The sequence below is a fragment of the Bos javanicus genome, chromosome 25 (genome assembly GCF_032452875.1).
Source record: "Bos javanicus breed banteng chromosome 25, ARS-OSU_banteng_1.0, whole genome shotgun sequence".
NCBI classification, from domain to species: domain Eukaryota; kingdom Metazoa; phylum Chordata; class Mammalia; order Artiodactyla; family Bovidae; genus Bos; species Bos javanicus.
In genome coordinates, this window is record NC_083892.1 from 40,857,076 (window position 1) to 40,867,014 (window position 9,939).

Here is a 9,939-nt window from a genome sequence, read left to right on the forward strand (position 1 = left end):
CCAAGGGCTACAGGTGCCAGCCGCGGGGCCTGAAGACTCACGTCTCATCCAGGGATGGGTAGGCTGTTGGGGTGAGTGAGACGCCTCAGCTGCCCGAACACCCCTGGCCGCGTCCCCATCAGCCTTCCCCAGCACGGTCCTCGGGCCCTGACTCTCAGGGCTGTGTGCACAGTTTGGCAGACAGAGCCCAGCTGACCTCCTCTGAGCCCACGCTTGTCTGTGCGTGTGTGCAGAGGTGTGCCTGCCTTCACACATGTGCAGGGGAGCCTGTGTGCCCTGGCTGGGCAGAGGGGGCCATGGTGGCTTCTGGTCTGCATGTGCCAGCCGGCCAGCGTGTGGCTGAGCTCAGAGGACACGTGTGTCCATGTGTACACACGCCCAGGGCCGGCCCCTGCAGCTCGAGCTACCTCCTTCCCCTTGGCGCAGCTGCAGACTCGGGAAGGAGGGGCGGGGCAGGCCGGCCTCAACCTTGCTCCCCAGAGAGATGCCCAGGCCAAGGTGGGAGGCTGCGGCCAGGCCAGCGAGCCGGTGGGGGCCAGAGTGGGCTGTGGCCTGCGCCACGTGCTTCCTGTCCGGCTGGTGGCAGAGACTTTGGACGGAAGGTTGCCCCGATCAGGAAGGCGCTGCCTGGAGAAGTGGGGCTCCTGGAGGCTGAGTCAGCTTCCCCCGGAGTTCATGCGAACCCTCTGCCTCTTCCTCCTCCAGGAGACTCCCCAGCCGCTGCTGTCCCCGGGCTGGCCCCAGGGGCAGGGCGAGTCGAGCAGGAGCATCCCGCCTCTGTCCGTGGGCCCGAGTGCAGCACCTCAGGGCCAGCTGGTGGTGCCAGGCCCTCTCGACGTCCACGAGCACCTCCTGGCTGAACTGCTGCCTGGGGACCCCAGCAGACATGCTCCCCGAGTTCTCAGTGCCCTAAGAACTGGCTGGAGACCCCGAGGCGGGCAGGACTTGCTTAGCGACCCACAGCCAGCTCTGGAAGGACGCAGCTGGGCTCTCCCAGCTCAGGACTGGGAGATGACTGTGGCATCGACGGCTGACCCCAGGTCATCCGACAATGGACCCGGACCAACAGCCGAAAACCCCCGCCAGGGAGCAGGGGCCAGTGAGCAGCCTCTCATGTCCAGGGAAGGTGCAGGGTGGGGGCTTGCCCAAGCAATCCTCCAGGCCCTTGGCCCCCGCCCCCTGCCCTCCTCGCTCCTGGGACATAAGCCTTTTCAGACCACCACCCCCCTTTCTCCTATATCAGTGTCCTCAGGCTGCTGTAAGCAGTGACCATGAACTTGGCTTAAAACAACAGGTATGTATTGTCTTCCAGTTCTGGAGGCCAGGAGTCCGACATCAAGTTGTCGGCAGGGGTGGTCGGTTTCCTCTGGAGGCTCAGAGGGGCGTCTGCTCCCAGGCCTCTCACCCACCTCCCAGGGAGTGCTCGAGGCCCTCGGCATTCCTGGGCGAGGGGGTACATCGCTCCAGCCTCTGTTGTCGCGTCTCCCCTCCATGCTTCTGTGTTCTCTGCTCCTCTTTGAAGGGTACTTCTCACTGGATTTGGGATCCACCAAATCCAGGCTCATTTCCCATGATGGCAAGGTGACGCTCAAAATCCTTTAAGCTAGGCTTCCGCAGTATGTGCCCTGAGAACTTGCAGACGTGCAAGCTGGGTTTCGAAGAGGCAGAGGAACCAGAGATCAAATTGCCAACAGTCTTTGGATCATAGAGAAAGCAAGGGAGTTACAGAAAACTATCTACTTCTGCTTCATTGATTATGCTAAAGCTTTTGACTGTGTGGATCGCAACATACTGTGGAAAATTCTTAAAGAGGTGGGAATACCAGACTACCTCACCTGTCTCCTGAGAAACCTGTATGCAGGTCAGGAAGCAACAGTTAGAAGCAGACATGGAACAACTGACTGGTTCCAAATTGGGAAAGGAGTATGACAAGGCTGTATAATGTTGCCCTGCTTATTTAACTTCTATACAGAGTACATTGGGTGAAATGCTGGGCTGGATGAATCACTAGCTGAAATCAAAATTGTCAGGAGAAATATCAACGGTCTCAGATATGCAGATGATATCACTGTAATGCCAGAAAGTGAAGAGGAACTAAAGAGCCTCTTGATGAGGGTGAGAATGAAAAAGCTGGCTTGAAATTCAACATTCAAAAAACGAAGATCATGGCATCCAGTCCCATCACTGCATGGCAAAGAGAAGGGGAAAATTTTGAAGTAATGACAGATTTTACTTTTTGGGCTCCAAAATTACTATGGACAGCGACTGCAACCATGAAATTAAAAGAGGCTTGCTTCTTGGAAGGAAGGCTATGACAAACCTACACAGCATATTAAAAAGCAGAGACATCACTTTGCTGACAAAGGTCTGTAGAGTAAATGCTATGATTTTTCCAGTAGTTATGTACAGATGTGAGTGTTGGATCATAAAGAAGGCTGAGTGCCAAAGAATGGATGCTTTCAAGCTGTGGTGCTGGAGAACCGTCTTGAGAGCCCCCTGGACTGCAAGATCAAACCAGTCAATGCTAAAGGAAATGAGCCCTGAATGTTCATTGGAAGGGCTGATGCTGAAGCTGAGGCTCCAATACTTTAGTCACCTGATGAGCTGACTCATTGGAAAAGACCCTGTGCTGGCAAAGATCGAAGGTGAAAGGAGACGAGGGAGGCAGAGGATGAGATGGTTAGCCAGCATTATTGACTCAATGGACGTGAGTTTGAGCAGACTCAGGGAGACAGTGAAGGACAGAGGAGCCTGGCTTGCTGCAGTCCATGGGGTTTCTAAGAATCAGATACAACTTAGTAACTGAAAAACAACAAATCCAGGCTGAACCCCGTCCCAAGGTCCTTCACTTAATTATGTCTGCAAAGACTCTTTCTGTAAATAAGATCCCCTCCACAAGTTCTGGGGGTTAAGAATTGGACCTATCTTTTTGGGGGAGGCCATCATTCAACCAGGGTCTCCTAGGGGGTGCAGGAGTCAAGAATCCATCTGCCCGCCAATGAGGGAGACACAAGAGACAGGGGTTCAATCCCTGGGTTGGGACGATCCCCTGGAGAAGGAAATGGCAATTCACTCCAGTATTCTTGCCTGGAGAATCCCATGGATGGAGGAGCCTGGCGGGCTCTGGTCTATGGGGTCTCAAAGAGTCAGACATGGCTGGGCACACACACACCCACACACGCACCACTCAACCCTTAAATGCCAAGGGCCTGGGCGGCTGCGGCTGCCCTCTCTGCCTACCAGAGCCCCTGCACTTCATCACGGCAGCCTGGGGGCCACAGAAGGCACCCTTGACATGTGTGAGTCAGGAGGGGCAGGGAGCCCGGCTGATGGGAGCAGGGGTGGTGGCTTGGAGAGCGGGCAGCTCCAGGCCTGCCCCCGGGAATGTGGACGGGATGGGTGGACAGACAGGTGTGCCCCTGTGCCCCTGGCTGGTCCTGGGGGCCCCAGGCCCCCGCCCCGTGGGCCGTCAACCCCTCAATGGCCGGTGTTCTACAGGGGCCTCCCACTAGCAGGCCGTGGGCATGAGCCTCAGGTTTGGGCATGAGTGCCGGGTAAGTGGCCACTGGGCCTGGGGCCGGTGAGGCCCAGAGCTCCCCCACTGCGATTGCCCCACCAGCGGAAGGCGACTCCCACCTGTAGTCGCGGTGCCAGACACAGGCTCCGCTGCTCCTCCAAGGTTCCTTTTACAACAAGCGGACGCTTGGCTCCGAGCTCAGCAGCCGGGACTGAGGCTGGGTCTGAGGGCTCCCACATCGAGGGTGGCCTCCTTGGCCCCGGCTCGCAGAGCTGGGAGCTCCACCATGTCTTCTGTGAGCCCTGCTCCAGGCTCGGCCTCCCGAGTGTAGCGTGGGGTGAGGCTCCTACATGTCTGAGTGGCTTCCAGGGACCCAGGATGCGAGGGACGGTGTCCCTGGCCACAGATACAGAAACTGAGGCCAGGAGGGGCCTGGCTTGGTCTCTCTGCCCGTCAGAAGCGGGTTGAGGCCCCAGCTGGCCCACCACCTGCTGACCTACCTCCTCCCAGACCCTCTGGGGGCAGTCGGTGGGAACCGGCCGTGTCTCAGCCTCCCAGCCCCGGGCGGCCACCCCCTGGGAGGCCTGGTCAGCGGGCTCAGGTGTCTCGCACGGCCGGTTCCTCTGTCTCGTCTCATCCTCGCCTCTGTGGAGCCAGAGGGCGGGTCAGTCCCCAGGGACAGCAGCACAGAAGGCAGGCGGGCGGGGTGGCCGTCTGGCCTCGGAGGTGGGGAGGGGCCTGGGCCGGCTCTAATGCCATCTTCCAAGTCCCTCTGGAGCCTGGGCTGTCCAGGTGTGTCCACAGGGACCTCCCTCGCTGCCCCTTCCCACGACCCCTGTGCCGTCCCCTCTGCCCAGGGTGTGGTCCTCACCAGCCGCCGGCTCTGCAGCCCCAGCCTGCCCCGGTAGGGGGCACGGGGCCCATCTGGGGCCCACCAGCTCAGGCAAGCGGGGTGGGCTGCCCACTGCAGACGGCCAGATGGAGCCTAGAAGCCTTCCCGGGTGAGGGGCCTGTACTCCCTGGCCGCCTGGTCCTTCCTGGGATGAGGCGGGGGGGTCATGGTCGCAACCTTATGTTATAGGCACCGAAAGGAGGCTCAGCATGGTGGGGGTCCCATAGCCCGAGGGGCGTCCGAGCCTGTGGCCAGGACACCCCGCCTGACACTTCCTGCTCCTAACTGTCCAGCCTGGCCCTGGGTCTGACCAGAGAGACCGCATCTTCAGCCAGGGAGTTGGGGAAGCTGAGGCTAAGGGTGGGCCGGATGGCCACCCGCTTGTCTGCCTCTCAGAGCCACACTCCTGGTCTTGACATCTTGGTTCTGCTGATCGTGCATTAGCCAGGTGACCTCAGCTGAGTCAGAAGCTTTCTGTGCTTCGGTCTCTTCAGCTGTGAAATGGGAGCCATTAGGAAACCTACTTCAAAGGGTGCAGTGAGGATCGCGTGAGCTGAGCACGCAGGCCTGGTGTGCGGTGACGGCAGCAGCGGGCGATGTCCTGGCCCTGTCACCGTGGTCATCGTCAGGCCCGCCCTGCGGCAGCACGACCTTCAGAGCCCGATCTTGTCTTGGTCACTGCAGAACCACTGGGCTCAGGCCAGAGTTTATGCCCGGGGAATGCCTTTTTAGATGTGACTGTATTTATTGGCTGTGCTGGGTCTTCGTTGCCGCACACGCTTCTGTCCACTTGGGCGAGCGGGCTCTCCTTTGCTGCGGCGCGCGGGCTTCTCGTAGCGGTGGCTTCTCTTGTCCTGAGCACGGGCTCTAGGGCACGCAGGCTTCAGTAGTCGTGGCTCCCAGGCTCTGGAGCGCAGGCTCAGTAGTTGGGGTTCATGGGCTTACTTGCTCCGAGGCTCGTGGGATCCTCATGGATCAGGGATGGAACCCGTGTCTTCTGCATCGGCAGGCGGATTCTTTACCACTGAGCCACCAGAGAAGCCTGGTCAGGGAATATCTTTAAACACGGAGCTGGAGCAGGAACCCAAGTCAGCCTCACTCCGGGGGCCTCCCCTGCTCTGTCTGTTTCTCTGGGGAGACCCCGTCCCCAGAGCCTGAGCCCCTCACAGGCTTTCTCGGGGCCCTGCTCAGTGGCGCTGTTATCTGTGTGCTGCAGTGGAGACTGGGGCCCAGAAGGCAGCCCGCCCCATCCAGGGCACCCAAGTTTGGGCTGGTGCTAAGGCGCTGCTGGGTGGTCCGGGCTGGGGGGGCTGGGCCCGGGGTTAGGGGGATGGAGACAAGCCGAGCTGGGGGTGGGGGCCCCAGGCCCCTGCAGGCACGAAGCTGGGCGGGTTCCCAGGTGGCTGGGCCTGCCGAGACTCGCCGACCAGCACCGCTACAGACCTCAGGCGCCTTCACAGCAGCAGATCCAGGTGCCCCCCAACCTGAGGGGCCTCTGACCTCCTCCCTGAGCGCCAGCGTCCACCGTGGCCACAGCCAAGGGCTGCTGCTCCGCCAGCTCCACCCAGGGCTGGACTTGGCGGGGGGCGGAGGGCCACCGAGGCTAGTGTTTGCCCCCACAGCTGAGCCCGCCCGCAGGCAACCCGCACAGCACCTGCCGAATGCCATCCACCCAGGAGTCCTGCAGGCATTCCCGGTCCTGGCCTCAGCCTCGCGTCCTCTCCGGGTGCGCAGTGATGCCTCCCAAGAGGTGCTGACCCTCACAACCTGTCTGCCTATGGCCTCGGGGAGGAGTGAGAGCAGGAAGTGTGGTGGGCGGGGGGTGGCCTTGGCCGATGGCAGCTGCAAAGCTAGGTCTTCCTTGGTTCCCCAGGGAGCCCCGGAATCTGGCTCCCGCCTACACGTGGCACAGAGAGGCCCCCTCCCCTCCCCTCTTCTCAGGGCCCCTGACACTCCCTCCCACCTTCAGGGGACAGTACGGTTTCCCCTCTGCCGTCCCCATGGGGTGAGGAAGCTGAGGCTGGCCGGGCTCCTCCCCACCCGGCCAGAGGCTCTGCGGGCCCCGCAGCCGCTCAAGGGCTCCTCCCCACCCGGCCAGAGGCTCTGCGGGCCCCGCAGCCGCTCAAGGGCTCCTCCCCACCCGGCCAGAGGCTCTGCGGGCCCCGCAGCCGCTCAAGGCCCTTCCTCACTGAAGCCCTTGGTGGGCAGCCCCTCTGAGCTCCAGCCTCTCTCTCTGCTGCCGCCTTCCTGGGGGCCTGGCCAGCCGGCACCTCACCTGCATCTTTGCACCCCTGTCCCCTCTCCCTCAGCGTGTCCCAGGCCTCCTTGGTGGCTGCCCCCAGCTAGGCCAGGCAGCGGCAATCTATCTGGGTAGCCAGCCTCCTAGTCACTCCCATGGCGCCTGGGAGCCAAGAACCCTGGGGTGGCTGGAGTGGACGGAGGGTCCAAGCCTCGGTCACATGCTTCTCACTCAGGACTGGGCAGAAAGCTGTCTTGTCTCACGAGGCCCCTCAGTGAGAAGCCTGGGCCGTCACCCCCTTGCCACTTAGGGAGAGGCACAGGTTGGAAGTCAGGCTCTGCCTCCCTGCAGGTGACTCCAGCCCTTTCCGCTTAAGACTCAGTGTTCTCATCTGTGAAATGGAGCCATGTACTGTTCTTGCCTCGCATGAGTCCTGAGAGGTTCAGAGAGCAACGGAGGCCAAGGGTGAGCATCAGCAGGTGCCTGGAAGGGTGAGGAGAGACAGGCCAGTTTCAAGGGAGGATGCTCACGACTTATCAGGCCTGAATCCTTCTAACACTCATCCGCGGCCCCCAGCCAGGGAGCGGCCACGACGTATCCCAAGACAGGTGCCCCTGGCAAGGTTCCAATCAAGCTGAGTTCCCTTCACATCAGAGCTGGAACCCAGAACTGGAAGCACGTTTTCCCAACTGCACCGCCCCGGTGGTGAGCTCCCCATGGCTGGAGGCATGCAAGCAGAAGCTAGGGAGGAGAGGCACCGTGGGGAGCCAAGCGTGGGTCAAATCCCGGGGATGCCGGATGCAGGATTCTTTCCCTGGGGACAGGATGCGGCAGGAAGCAGTGTGTAGAAAGACTGCACCCCGGAGACAGACCAGACAGTGAAGACCTCTGGTGTGACATCAGAGCAGCCCAGACCTGGGACCTCATCCACCTCTCGATGAGAGAGCCCCATCCCTTCATGCGGTGTGTCCACTGCGTACCAGGAGCCAGGCACACGCTTGGGGCTGGGGCCCTGTGCTCATGGGTCTGGCATCCTGGGAAGAAGGACCACATGGAGCTCTGCAGGGCGTGTGGGAAGGGATGAGGTTACAGGAAGAACAGAACCGGTGCTGGAGCTGGGAGGGCAGGGCCTGTGGCCTCACGGGGACGGTGACATTCGAGTGAAGACTCAGATCGGGTGGGGGGTGGGGTGCATCTCAGACATCTGGGGAGAAAACCTGCAGACCGAAAACAGAGGGCAGGAGCAGGCCTGGCACATCCCACTAGCAGCGGGGAGGCCAGGCTCGCGGTGCGGGAATGCGGGAGAAGGAACAGCCATGAGCACATGGGTGAGGTGGTGGACGAGCAGAGGACAGGGCCCGCGGTGGGCCTGGAGACCCTCCACTCCCAGGGCAGGAGCTGACCACTGGGCCAAGGCGCCCTTCCCGCCGCTGAGGTTCCCAGAGGAGGAGGGCTGGGGACTCAGGGACAATGCCAGTGACAAAGGGCTGGGGGCCAGGGGGCTGGATTTACGGCCTCCTCTGACCCCGGCAGAGAAACCAGCCTTGTTGGGCACCCCCGAGTCACCAGCGACCAGCCTGGGGGTGGGACAGCCAGGATGAAAGGCCCAGGGAAAGGATTAGCCGTGGCCCAAGAGGCCATGCAGGGTGCCATAGCAACCGCAAGGCCAGAGAGCCCCAGAGAATGGGGTTGTGTTAACACCCCACACAGCCTCCCCCATGGGGCTGGGGGCTTGTTAACCAGCTTACCAGGCGGCCGGCCCGGCCCATTGACATGGAAATGCAGGCCTGCCATCAGCCAGCCCTGAAAAGGCCTGCCGGACCCTGAAAGGAGGCAGCCAGGGAGCAGGGGGCCCTCAGCGGGGCGGGGTGGGGGGCAGGTGCCGGCCAGGATGAGCCTGAGTCCCACCTTCCTGACCCGCATGCCCCCAGAAGCTGAGTGCCAGTGCACCATGCCGGCAGGGGCGCCCTGGCTGGGAAGGGCCCAGCGTTCCCTGGCCGGACACCCTGGGTGATGGGGTCAGAGTGGGCCCTGTGGGGAGGCCCACGGGGCGGCGCGGCGGCAGGAGGCCACGTGGTCCATGACGCCGGCCTGCACGGGGCTCGGGGCTCAGCGTGGGGCACAGTGGGCCTGAGCCCACTCAGTCTCGGACTTCAGGGCTGGAGGGGACCCGGGACATGGCTGTGGACACAGGCATGGGCCGGGGCAGTCTGACCCCCCACACCTGGGCCCGCCCCCATCCCACCCTGCCCCCAGCTCAGAAGTGAGCTGTCCCTGAGCGCTCAGGTGACCTGTCAGAGCGCCCAGCCCTCCCCAGCACTGAGACATGAGCTCAGGAAGGAGGAAATCTGGGGGTGGGGGTGTGGGTGGGGATAGAGCCCCTCTGCCCACCCCAGCGGGGAAAGCCCCTGCAAGGGGAGATGTGCAGAAATGCTGGGCAGGCCTGCGGGGGGCGGGGGAGACTGGGCAGGTGTCTAAGCCCCTGCTGACGTGGGATTACAGCCATCTGGCGGCCCCCTCCCCACCCGGCCGGCCCCCTCTCCCGGGCTCCGGGCAGAACGGGGGTCACCACAGGGCTGGCTCCCAGGAGGGGTCTCAGTGGTGGGCAAGGGTGCCTGGCGGGTGGCAGGGCCTGAGGGCTCAGGAGAAGGCCGCTCTGCACTGGCCTCTGGAAGCAGAGCCCACTTGCCGGGCACTGGACGTGTCCCTGAGCCTCAGACCCTCATCCTGGCGTGGGGAGGGGGTCGCGGGCTGAGCCCTGGCTTTGCAGGGAGGTGATGTGTCTCCCTCCGGAGAAAGGAGCTGGAGGTACCATCCTGGGGAAACTGAGGCTCAGGGCCTTGGCGCCCCCCAGGGACCCCAGCCTCAGCCCTGCCTGGGCCTGGGTTCGGCCCACAGGGCACCCGTGTTCCTGCCGACAGACACGGTCGGTCACAAATGGCCCGCGGCCCCGGCCGGGAAGCCCATGTGCAGCCCCGGTCCCCCACCCCCACTGGTGTTGGGTTCCTCAGGGCAGGGCCCCAGCTGCACACAGCTGGCAAAGGGCGGGGGCCTGGGAACCTGAGGAGGCTGCGTCCCCCCAGATCCCAAGGAGGGGGTCGTCCATCAGAGCCTCGCCTGTGTTCTCAGCCCCCAGCTGCCATCTGCCTCTGTCCCTCCTCGGGAAAGAGGCGGGCCGGCCCGCATTCCTGCACACGCCCCTCCCCACAGCTGCCTTCCCAAACCTCCCTTCTTCCCCAGCAGGCCCCGGGACCCTCACCCCGCCCCCTGGCAGTGTCTGGGGGGCCCCAC